This window comes from Hypanus sabinus, chromosome 2, assembly GCF_030144855.1.
Source record: "Hypanus sabinus isolate sHypSab1 chromosome 2, sHypSab1.hap1, whole genome shotgun sequence".
Lineage (NCBI taxonomy): Eukaryota > Metazoa > Chordata > Chondrichthyes > Myliobatiformes > Dasyatidae > Hypanus > Hypanus sabinus.
In genome coordinates this window covers 126,212,329-126,225,603 of record NC_082707.1, presented here as the reverse complement: position 1 = coordinate 126,225,603, position 13,275 = coordinate 126,212,329, and the positions used below count along the sequence as shown (strand labels likewise).

At 39.3% G+C, this 13,275-nt stretch overlaps 1 long non-coding RNA gene across 2 annotated transcripts in view; it reads right to left on the bottom strand.

The window, feature by feature from the left end:
• Window positions 1-1,701, bottom strand: part of LOC132405416 (uncharacterized) — a 77,589-nt gene extending 75,888 nt beyond the window's left edge. For both annotated transcript variants that reach the window (XR_009515862.1, XR_009515863.1), the window contains exon 1: window positions 1,611-1,701. This is a non-coding gene — a long non-coding RNA (uncharacterized LOC132405416). The remainder of the gene's footprint in view (window positions 1-1,610) is intronic.
• Between the last annotated feature and the right edge of the window lie 11,574 nt (window positions 1,702-13,275).

Sequence of the window (13,275 nt, the reverse complement as noted above, 5' to 3'; positions counted from 1 at the left end):
TCAACAGACTGTCATACGATAAGGTTGTTGTGGTAATTGCAGCAGATAGCTTATTTCAGTGAGGATGTCCGTACTAAAGAGCAGAAGGATGTGTGCAACCTTACAAGAACCACAGTAAGCATTTCTCCCAATGTGTTGTTATTGTACTGGGCCTAAAACAAATGAACGAATTGAGGAATAAGAAAGAAATCAACAAACCCAGGAAAAGATTGTAGATGTGTTTAACAAGGATGCAAAACTTAGAAAAATCAAATGTAAACTGTTCTCATAGCTTAGTTCATTTCCAACCTCCCTATTCTAAAAGATGACTTATTATTAACTTGCAGATGAACCAGATTTTACTGAACACATTTCCATTGAAACACCTGCTTAAGGGATTAGTATTCAACCTTCATTCTTTTTCTTCTCTGAGTCCTGTGACTTTATGTAGCTGATGAATACCCATTAAAGTCAAGGCCATGATCTCAAAATCTGTATCAGTTCTCACACTTTTGCCACGTTATTGTATTTGCGGGATTATCCTGGAGTTGCCATGGAGTAGCAAAGGGATTTTTTTCTGCATTACTGGCCTTCCTGAAATGTAGACGTACAGAGACTGCACTTATACAGTGTTCCTCCTTGCAGAGGCATCTTGGCAGTCTCATATCAACATGAATGTTCTCGATGGCTCCTTTGTATGAAGATCGTGCCAATTGCCATCTCACCTCCAGTCTCCTTGGGTCCCTCCGACCATGCTGGGGCACCCTCCCACTCAGTACTCATTATGGCAACATGCATTCATTAAACTGAACCTTCCCTCACTGCTGGTACTTGTATTTGTGCTAGCTGAGAGCCCAGTACAAAGTTCACATCCTCAACATCAAAGCCATTAAGTGCCAGAACTCGCAGTAAATCAATGCTGCACAGAGAAACCATACAATGCTTTTATTGAACCTCATATAATGTTAATGGGACTTTCACAACCTATTTTCAAGGTCATTAAGAGCAGTGAAGTAATTTCTTGGCTTATTTCTCAGGGAATAGCAGAGAACATGGTCATAATCACTTGGGAGACATTAAGGATATTTAACATGGTTCCTGCAGTGACCCAGACTTTGCTTCAAATTCCCCAGAGAAATAGTAATTTTCAGAAGTTGTTTGATACTCCTGATCAAACCTAAAGAATCCACACTGTACCTTTGTACACAGAATATGTGCTTATCTATGTGGGGATAAGCTAGAGTATTACTAAAATGCTGATTGATACCATGATTTGTTAATTCTGCAGAATTCAGGCACCTATTAACTATGGTTTTCGTTTTACATTCACCAACACGCTATTTATCTTAGGCACCACTTTGGGATCAATTTGTAACCCACGGCATCCAAAATAACCACATTACACATCTGAATTTTATTGCTTTTGTCCCCATTCAAAGAAAGTCATTAAGCATTTATTATAAATAGTCTGATGATATTGTTGAAATGGAGAAAACAGCTGTAAACAGGCCCATTAAGCTATACACCAAACATCCAGAAATGGTGAAATCCCATAAATTACACATTATACATTGCATTTCCACATGTTTAATAACTTTGTGCATCTTATTTCTCAGTAAGCATTTACTTACCAAGTTTATAGAACCAAATTTCACATATCAGGAAAGTATGAATTGTGTTCAGGAATTAATTTGAACAGAACTGATTTTCGTCATAAAACTAATCAACATATGCTTACGAAATAACCTGTTTTAAGTCTGCTTGCGTGTTTGGCCAGCTGCCTACCTTGAATGTTCTGGTTTCCAGGCAACCTGCTTTGCTGAGATCTTCCCTGAAGGGTAATGATTTCTTACACACAGTGACAAATTCAGATTTCTATTTACTGTTTAGGTGAAGTTATACTCAGTCTTCCCCCCCCCCCCCCCGCCCCCCGCTATCTCTGTTTCACTGCTGATTGTTCCTTTTTGCGCCTTGTGGTGCATTTTTACTGTTTCCGTAGCATTTGGCTGCTTCTTACGAGGCTGAATTGCTAGCTTGACACTCAAACTAGCACAGATGGAAAGTGTGCAAGGGGCCGCTGGATTCGAACTCAAGACCATTGGCCTCGAAATCCGCTGTTGTTGCCACTACACCACCAGCCGGCTAGTTAACTGCTGGTTAGGGTTAGTTCAGGTTTATTTTTAACAAACATATGAATTCATGGCTTGGCTTTTGGTTAGAGGTATCAACTGTTCTGAGTGGAACTAACTCCATATGTGCCATGGAACTCAAAGTTCCCTTATTTGCAGTGAGATATCCCTAACTTGCTGGCCACATTTTGCCAGGCTTCCCTGATTGCATTCTGACCCCGAACTCCTCATAAATGTTGACTTCCTCAAGCTATTGCTTTGATGTTGTGGTATCCTGAGATGTTTTTAATGTTGCCAAGATTTATAAGAACCAACTTGCCAGAACAAATGAGTTTGCTTTTATAAAAGCTTCTGCTCAAATAAACTGCTTTGCAACAGGCAGTAGATATTTGTAGGCATTTACCTTAGTGTGCACCATGGCAGGCAAGCTCACAGATGTTATGGAAAACCAAGAGAAGATGCTGGATTAGTGCATTCAGGGGTTTAATCTACTTTCTCAAATTTCGACAGATGTGCCTTGAAGAGCATTCCAACTGGTTGCATCATCATCATCATCATCATCCGGTAGGGAGGGGCCACTGCACAGGACTGAAAAAAGCTGCAGAACATTGCAAACTCAGCCAGCTCCATCATGGGCTCTAGCCTCCCGAGCAAAATGGACGTCTTCAAAAGCCAATGCCTCAAAAAGGCAGCATCCATCATTAAGATCCTCAATTATTCAGGGCATAGGCTCTTCTCATTGCTACCATCAAGGAGGAGGTACAGGAGCCTGAAGACACACACTCAACACTCAACTCATCATCTTCCCCACCACGATCAGATTTCACAATGGACAATGAACCCACATACACTACCTCACTATTTATTTTCTTATTTGTTCTTTTTTGCACTACTTGTGTAATTTAATTTAGAAACAACATATATATATTTCTTATTGCAATTTATAGTTTTTTTAAATTATAGATTGCAATGTACTGCTGCCACAAAACAACATATTTTGTGACTTATGCAGGTGATATTAAACCTGATTCTGATTCTGAAAATCAGACATCTTCCCACAGCTATGCACCAGGACAAGCAAAGGGCACAGACAATAGGCATGAAGTGAGTATGTAAAGGTGATTAGCTGTTTGTATGATATTTAACATCATTTTATAAACTTACTCTTAAATTTGCGTTGCCTTTTTTGGTATCTGGACTCAATGACTATAAAGTACAACAGGGATTATCAGTGATCAGAGAATGCAATCTGTCTCTATGGAATATATTTCAATAATAGCATGGTCAGCAAAGACTTGTCTTGTTTCTTTACTCTTCCTCCCCCTCTTTTCTCTACTCATCCTGACACACAAATGCTGGCCACACAATTGGTGCTAAAGGTCACATTCGCTCAGGGTCTTCAAGGAGCAATCTTTTGAATGAATCAGCGCAAGGAACAAAATGTGACATGTCTGCACTTTATGCTCATTAAAATGAACTACATGCTTCTGATGCAACTGACAGTGATGAAAGAAACAGGCATTTTCTATTCCAAGAGATTTTCCATTTTGCTAGAAAGTAGAAGGCAGAGAAAGCAGGTGCCTTTTTGACACGATGGTGTAGTGTGTCACTGACAAAATGCATGTTGTTTTGTGAGTGCTAGAAAACAACTCACAGATTCACCACAGCTAGGAGGGAGGGGGAGAGAGGGGGAGGGAGAAAGGGGGGGAGAGAGAGGGGGAGAGAGAGAGGAGGGAGAGAGAGAGGAGGGAGAGAGAGAGGAGGGAGAGAGAGAGGGGGGAGAGAGAGAGGGGGGAGAGAGAGAGGGGGGAGAGAGAGAGGGGGGAGAGAGAGAGGGGAGAGAGAGAGGGAGAGAGAGAGAGGGAGAGAGAGAGGGGAGAGAGAGAGGGGGGAGAGAGAGGGGGAGAGAGAGAGGGGGGAGAGAGAGAGGGAGAGAGAGAGGGAGAGAGAGAGGGGGGAGAGAGAGGGGGAGAGAGAGGGGGGAGAGAGAGGGGGGAGAGAGAGGGGGGGAGAGAGAGGGGGGGGGGAGAGAGAGAGAGAGAGAGAGAGAGAGAACATTATTATCTAGCATCCAAGCAGTTAAGTTGACTTCATTCCACAGGCTATTTTGCTTGTTATATTCAAAACTCCATGATAAACTAAAGGACTGTTAATAGAAGACAAGGCCTTTCTCAAACCACAAACCTCTTGATTCTGTTATGCAACGTATGTATTAGAGTTGACATGTAAATATTCATTTACTTATTTACTTATTTCATTTTAATTATTTAACAATACATCATGGAGTAGCTTCTTCCAACCCTTCGAACCACACAGCCCCAACAATTAACTCTAACCTAATCACTGGATAATTTACAATTAACCTACTCTGGGAGGAAACCAGAACACTTGGAGAAAACCGATACATTCCACAGACAGGACGTAGAGACTCCTTTCAGATGGAGCCGGAATTGAACTCCGAACTCTAAAGCTCCCTGAACTCTGCTAAAGCAGACAGTGGGCAGATCCAGACAGTGATTCTCCAACACCGATTGTTTATCCAGGAAACTCCGGAAGAAGTCTGTAGCATTTACCAGAATGGGTTTCAAAACTCATGGTAATGTTTTTGTGTTGAAAAATCAAATTGTCATAAAACCTCAGCTCTTACCACCATTTATTTTGTGGAGGAGAAAAGGAGAGAAAAACAAACCGACCCTTTTCTCGCCAAGCTGTCCTTGACCCATTCGTCTGACTGTGTTATAACTAAATACACTCCCAATTCCCAGCTGTATATTCCCTCAGCAGTTAATCATTATCACAATGCCAAAACAAAGTCGAAACAAAATTAAAACCAGACTTACAAAGCAAAGCATAGAATATCCTACAACTAATAAATAATCTTTGTGATTGCTGTGACACCTGCCTCCTGCGTGTCTTTGCCCATCCTAGAACTTCTTAGCACTGCTAGATCAAATGCTAAAAGTGGACTTACAAGTTGACTTTGTCCAAGTTTGCATTTCAGTGCCATCTTTGGTCTGCATTTTTATGGCAATAACTTGGACTGTCTGTGAAGTAACCGCAAAGGATAATGTGAATGAGACAGTGCTGCGCTTGTGAATGACTAGCTTCAGTCATGATTTCTGTTGTTATCTCCTTCTCCCTGTGAAAACATGGGTTGACCTGGGAATTCCAGTTTCCTCCTTTAAAATGGGTGAAAAGCAAGGTTAACTGATGATTGTAAATTGCTCCTAGTATGTACATTAATTGTAGAACCTCTACCTCTTAGCTCATTCACATTACATAAAGTCTTCTCTTCTAAACTGCTTCCTCCAGTTCACTCCAGCGTGACTCTTCCTGTGCTGCCTGGCCCACTGAAATGGAAAACTAGGACTGATGGAGGGGGAAGAAGAGGTGCTCAAATACATCACTTGCACCTCATATAATCAGTAGGCCCTATGTGATACAGATGATATGAGAAGATATTTAATAGACATTTACATAGGTACATAGATAGGAAAGTTTTAGGGGATTTGGCAACTGCAGGCAAATGGACTAGCTCAGGTGCATGCCATGGTTAGTATGGACGAGGCAGCTGAAGGACCTGTTTTTGATAACCCTATGATTCTACAACTTAAGAATTATGTACAAGGAAACTGTCATCTTCAATGATCCGAAAGTTGGTCTGAGAACATTATGGATGACGGTGTCCTTGTACCAACTTACAAATCATGATTCACTGCTGTAGAAGTGTAAAGTAAGGTATCCTGACCTGATCCTATCACTTCTGGATGTTCATCAAATGGCCCCGCAAAGGAGAGGCAAACTTCATGCAATGTGTTTGGATGAATAGCTGAAATTGTTTCAGGTAAGATTCAAGTTACTAAAAACATTTACAATTAAAATATAAAGCATTTACTCAAACAAATGTTAATTAAGTTTAAATATAAATAAATGTTCAGAGAAATAAGCATAAACAGAAAATTAGCTCAACATACCTTTTCAATGAAACTTTGTGAGCACTATTCAAACAAATATGATGGTGTAACACACAAAAATTGCTGCAGGAACTGGTCAAGTCAGATAGCTTTTATGGAGAGGAATAAATAGTTGACATTTCAGGCTGAGATCCTCCAAGAGGTCCTGATGCTGGGTCTTGACCCAAAGCATCAACTATTTATTAGTACTAATGAAGGGTCTCAGCCTGAAAAGTCAATGGTCTATTCACCTCCTTAGATGCTGCCAGACTTGCTGAGTTCCTCCAGCATTTTGTGTGTGTGTGTTGCTCAAGATTTTCAGCAGCTGCAGAATCTCTTGTGTTTAAATATAGTGAATCCAGCCATTTTCATTTAGTAAGTTATAGAATTCATGGTGTGAGAGATGAGATCTTTGTTCACTGACCTCCAATACATTTTCCACATCAAAACGTCAGTTAAAATCGATACCTGCACCCGGCTGGAAGCCCAAAAAGAGTTTATTTGTCATAAATGCTGGAAAAGCATTAGATCCTTTTCCCAATACATTGTCTTTTTTTTAAAGTGAGACTTGTGAAACCAAAATGAATTTTAGAATTTTTTTTCACAGGTTCAGTTGCAAGTCTACTTGTAATTTCCTAGAATCAGATTGCGTTAGCTTCTGTAACTATAGTATAAGGACAGAAACGCACACAATCTGATTCTAGGAAACTGCCCTGAAACTTGGTGATGGGATAAGTAAACATCATTGAAGAGAAAAGACAGCACAACTATCTTTTGTTTCCCGGCATCCCAATGAGAATTGCTTCATTTTGCTTCAATGTTTTCTATTCAAGTTATATATTAAGATCATTTACTGAACTTTGTTTTAACAACAGTTTTTAATCAGTTTGACTAAATAGAGACATTCCCTTAACTATCAAGGTCTGATAAAGTATCAATTATCTGGGTGGTTTGAGGCAGATAAGCACAGTGAGTTGGAGAACAAGATGGAATTTTGTCATGGTTACCTTTTCATTCAACGCCAGTTTACAATGAGGCCAAAACAAGCTTGAAAGAAGATCGCTGTCGTCATACATATAGGCAGGTTTCTCAGCTCCTTGTCACTGTTGCTTAATTGAAACTCTTAAAAGTGAGCTTTTACCACACATTGCTTAGTGTATTCAGATGCTGGCGAGTCAGTTCTTGACCTTCAGGCAAATGGCACAAAGAGAATGGAACAATTTGTTGTTTTTTGTCTTTCTGTTCTTTACATGCATAGTTTGTTAGTATCCCACCAACTTTTAGTGCATTACCATGTCTCAGAAAATTTTCACATCCAAGAGTGAAAGGAAGTGACTGATTTGCTTTTTCTTTTGTTGTGAGGGAAGCTCATTTATATGACTTGTCAGTGTGAGATAGCCGAGTTCTTGGTCAAATAACTGTTGTCAGAAGAACGTGAATCTTTGCCAAGAAGCCAGTGGTATCTCCTCACTGATCTCATGAAACATTGCTAATAGAAAATGTAGCTTCTGAGAAAGTATTTAACACCATTACAGTTACTATCAATAGCTACAATAAGTGAGAAATTCTGTCCCTCCAGTTAGCTTGGTCATAGAAAGTTAGGTATTGCAATGTAAGTTATTAAACTTTGAATATCAGATACTCTTTTTCTGTGTAGTTCTATCACAATTTTATTGAAAATGTAGGGCTCTTCTACAGCAGAATGGCTGCATTGAATATTTAATCATACAAGCAGTCAGCTCTAGACTTTTTCCCCTTTTTACGCCAATGTTGCTTTTCATTGTAGTTTATGTTTCTGCTTTCATTCATTATTGTTTTTTTTCATTTGACTCAACTGAGTATTGTTTTTTTTACACAGTTAACAGGAGACCACATTGCAGAGACTTGTTTGTCTACTTTTGGCTGACTCATCCATTACTTGTCTCTCTGAGACAGACTTGGACTCTTGATAAAGGCAATCAGGAATCCTAATCTAGTGGATAATTTGACTGGGTTTTACAGGGGTCTATTAATGTGTCATTTGACTGGATAATCTTACTTTCTTGCTGTTTTGTTGAACTCAGATTGTCCTTAAGTTTAGTTGTGTCAGTAAAGAGAAATGTAAAACTTTTAGTTAGTGTTATTTATAAAACTGTTCAGTATAGCTTGGCTAGTAGCGAACCTAGCACAGAGTCAGGAAAGTGGTGGGGTTAAGCTCTACTGCAGTAACTCAGGGAAAGAAATCCAGGTCGACACCAGGAGTGTTTTTCTGTCTTTTTTCAAAACTGCTGTGACAGAGCTCAGAGTAGAGTGGTTTTCTCAGGAGTCTGCTGTCAGTATTAAGGCAATGTGATCCACTCACCAGAGCTGGTTGAACATTATCAAAGCCTTGCTGCAGGAGGCAAAGGCCCTCAAAGGATTTGACTTTGGTTTACCTATCTGGTCGATGGATATCAAGGATTCTGATGTTTGAAGGGATCACTTTGGATGAGATACAACATCTCCTCAAACACCTAATGAAATACAGCCACTGGCGTGCCTTCTGCATGCCAGCAGCTATATTCCATTAGGAGTATGAGATTTTATATGTCACCAAAGACTCTAACTGTTTCAGAGATGTACCATGGTTTCATCACTGTCTGGTATGCAGGGGCCACTGCACAGTATCAGATAAGGTTGCAGAGGGTTGTAAACTCAGCCAGGTCCAAGGACGTTGCCAAAAGACGGCATTCATCATTAAAAGGGTCCCCAGCATCCAGGACATGACCTCTTCTCATTACTACCATCAGAGAGGAGGTATAGGATCTGATGACACACACTCAACATTTTAGGAACAGCTTCCTTCCCTTCGCCATCAGATTTCTGAATGTACAAATGAACCCATGAACACTTCCTTAGTATGTTTGCTTTTTTATTGGTCCTGCTTATTTAATATACTATATAGAATATAAATAAATATATATATAGTAATTTATAGTGCATATTATGAATTGCACTGCTGCAGAACAACAATTTTCAAAACATATGTCAGTTATAATAAACCTGATGCTGCAGGTTGTCTCAGGAGTGCCCAAGAGAAATGAAATCTCTGCTCCTTCATAGATCTGAGGTGTTGCTCTGCAGGATTCCTTATCTGCAGATGCTGAAAATCTGAGAAACACACACAAGATGCTGGGGGAACTCAGCAGGCCAGGCAGTATCAATGGAAAAGAGTACAGCTCGACATTTGGTTGGGAGCAATGCTTTTTTTGCCATACTTTAGCAAACATTGAATATAATGAATTTCTGAGGACAATTTAATTTGTTATAGTTTCTCCTCAGTTGACAGAATGGAAATCTTTTGTAAAGTCAATAAAGGTTTGTGTATAGTGGTTGAGTTCTTAATTTTTTCAAATATTTTATCAGACAGAGTAAAGATATTGATTGCACCTCTTGATAGATTGAATCAGCATTGAACCTCTAGGAGATATATTTCTGCCATGGATGGGGGAGTTGAAAAGTCTCAATGGCAATAATCCTTGACCCTAAACTTCTCTCCTTTATTGAAGATAGTCACTTTTATGGCATCTGCAATATGCCATGCTTCCCAGGTGAGATGAGGTCAAGGATTTGCACCAGAAGCACTTTAACATGTTTTTGTATTTCATCTGAAGTGTTGTCCAATCAAGAAGCCTGGCTGTTATTCAGCTACTGGATGACCTTTTTCAATTCCATTCCAGGTTGGGGTGGTACTAAAAATGATGTGGATAGTGCACTGTGGGGTGAAGTGGAAGATGCTTGTACCAAAGACAGAGTCTAGGCTGAGAAGACCTTTATAGTGCTTCGTCCAATGGGCACTGATAAGCTCTCATCAGTTCTTGGCTCTCTTTGGGATGCGGCAGTGGGTATCTGAGCCACAGCTGGGTTCAACACTAATGAAAAATCCATAGATGTCATGGTTGTGAGTTATTTTCTGAATCTTGTATGCTTGTTCTATCTACCATCTGTTCTTTAGGTTATGATTCTTTTTGTTGGACTTTTGCCTTCAGACGCAGACCTATTTTTCCACATGGAAGCATAATGATGTTTCCAGTCCAAAAAAAAGCCTTCAATTTTAGTTTCTGGATTACCTGGTAAAGTCTAATGGTAGACTTCAGAGAAGACCAGGCACTACAGATATCCTGTGGATCGCTTTGATTGCGTAATAAATGAAAGAAGTTTGTGTGTTCCCCAAATTATAATATCAACTATACTTAAAAATATTTCACTGACTTTAGGAAATCTTGCCATTGTGTAGGTCACTACAAAAATATACCTTCCTTTTATATGAAATATCCATAGAATGAATAATTACACCTATTGTACAGTACAAAATAGATTCTGAAGCAAACTGAAATACCAAGGAAAATGTCACAAAGAAATAAATGTTTCTCTCTTGGATATGTTAGAGCCAAAGACCTGCTGCTGAAACACTTCATAGCTAAAACTGGGTCAAAGGCCATCTGAAAATACAACAAATAAACCTCCTTGAAAATCATGTTTGTTTATACAAAGTTGCCGGATATGAAACCAATCAAAAAATTAGTACCATAAATAACAAACAATTCAATTAGACTGATTTACCACTGTCAGTGTTACACTGAGACTGCTGGGGGATCTGAACCATTCAGACATTTCCCTGCTAAACTGAGGAAATGGAAAAATGAAGTTACTTAGGGAAAGAAATTATTGCAAGATGCCCAGGCAATGCTAAATTGGTAATAGAATCCCAGAAGAGCATTGAATGGTTACAGTGCAGAAGGAGGCAAGTCAGCCCATTGTCCCTGTGCCAGCTATCTACCTGAAGCATGCAGTAAAGAAGGATGGTATTCTTTGCCTGTAACAAGCAATGTGTCCTACTTTAACCATCCTGTTCAAATCTATTTTGTAAGTTAGTTTTGAATCTATATCTATCTTTCAGTCAATGCAAATCAAATTTGATGGACAAATGTCTAAAAGAAAAAACCATAATCTCTTCATCTGTTACTTTTCACATTTAATCTGATCATGAATCTACCCGTCACTAAATATATCAAAGGGTCTGAGGCACCAGAGTCATCCTGAATCCCACAAATCTCAAGTCTGCTATGGATATTTTGGGTTCAACAAGCTTCACAGGTTGCAATGAAATGTAAAAGTGAGAAGTGAGAAGTGTAAAAGCTACTCTGAACCATCAAATGGATCCTAAAGTAATTTGTAGACAGTTGGTAGCCAGGAGAGCTCTTCTATATTAATAATATATTTTTAATGTTGTTCTGATGTTATTTTAAATTCAGTAAAGATCATGCTTTCTTTGCCCCGATGTCAGATGTGGCTCACAACTAGATTTCTCTCCTCTCCTTCATTGGTTTTGGGTTGAAGAGATAAAAGATTCCTCTGTGAATCAGCACATAGGAGGACAATTGAGCATCAGGCTGAATTGTGCCATAACAATAACCTCTCAATGTCAGCAAAACCAAAGAGCTGATCAGTGACTGCAGGTAGAGGAAACCAGAGGTCCATGAGCCGGTCCTCGTCAGGGGATCAGAGGTGGAAAGAGACAGCAACTTTAAATTCATCTGCGTTTTCATTTCAGAGGGTCTATCCTGGGTCCAACATGTAGAAAGAAGGCACAGCAATGCCTCTACTTTCTTACAAATTTACACAAGTTCAGCAAGTCACCTAAAACTTTGACGAACTTTCATAGAGGCGTGTTGGAGAGTATACTGACTGGTTGCATCATGGCCTGGTATGGAAACAAAACTGCCATTGAACAGGAAAAAAACTACCATGATTAGTCGATACAACCCAGTCCATCACAGGAAAAGCCCTCCCTACCATTGAGCACATCTACGCATCTACATAGAGCACAGTCACAGGAAATAGTATCCATCCTGAAGGAACCGCACCATCCTGGCCATGTTCTTTTCTCATCAGTACCATCGAGAAAAAAGTTCAGGAGCCTCAAGTCCCATACACCAGGTTCGGGAACAGTTATTACCCCTCAACCCATCAGACTCTTGAACCAGAGGGGATAACTTCAATCACCCTAACACTGAAATGATTCCACAAACTCTGGGCTCACTTTTAAGTTCTCTACAACTTGTGTCCTTGGTATTTATTGCTTGTTTATTATCGTTTTTCCTTGCTTTTTCTATTTGCACAGTTTGTTATCTGTTGTACATTGGTTATTTGTACATCTCTGTCATATGTGGCTTTTCATATTGTGTTTCTTTCTGCTGACTGTGAATGCCTGCAAGAAAATGAATCTGGTGCCGTATGTGGACTTTGATAATAAATTTATTTTGAATTTTAAACTTCAGTACTAAAGTTAAAAGGGTTGCTTTTGGGTGAGGGGTTGAACCAATTCTGATTCATAAAAGTTAAAGAACTGAGCTCAGAAGATTATTGGATGTAAAAAGTCCTGAGACATAGAACAACAATTCCCTAAAAAAAAATCAGGTTATTTATGTAGGACTATGCAGTATGCAAATTGCTAGCCATGCTTAAATCTGGCTAATCAGAATAACCTCATTGCCTATCAATCCTGAACCATCTAACACAGGCCTCAAGTGAATCATCAGTAATGTTCTGCTTAAATAAGAGAATGTTTGTGACAATTTAGAGTGGATTTAGCATATTGAATTGAGTTTGATGAAGGAAAATGTCTTCTGGCCAATGTTCAATGAATGGTTATGGATACCCTAGGAATTTCATGAAGCATCTGATTATCCAGGATGAATCCTTGCTGTAGCAAAAGATGTTTCCTTCCATGACACAGATAAGAACTGTCATGGACATAAATGGGAATTAAATGTTGCTATGCAGGATTGACTCTAAAGATGGAATGAAATATGATCTGTTGAAGGAACACTTAAAATGGCTTCACTTATCAGCAAGTTATATGTCCAGATAGTGATTAATCATTTGCACCATTCCTCTTCATTATCTATTGGAGAAGAACCATTGATTCTCTATAAAACTATCACCATAGTATCAAGAAGGAGTAAAAAAATAGGATCTGAAGACCTCCATTTGGGAAGTCAAGGTTCAGGGCAGGAGACAATGGTGAGGAATGTATAGATTACCATATGTTATAGCTTCCTCATCTTCAAAATGATCAGCCAAGTATAACAATAATACCAGATCAGTTTTGAATCCATGTTGCTAAACCTAATCCTGAAATACCTTGTGACTCATAGGATCAGGGCAACTGTGAGCAGTTATGTCAATCCTAA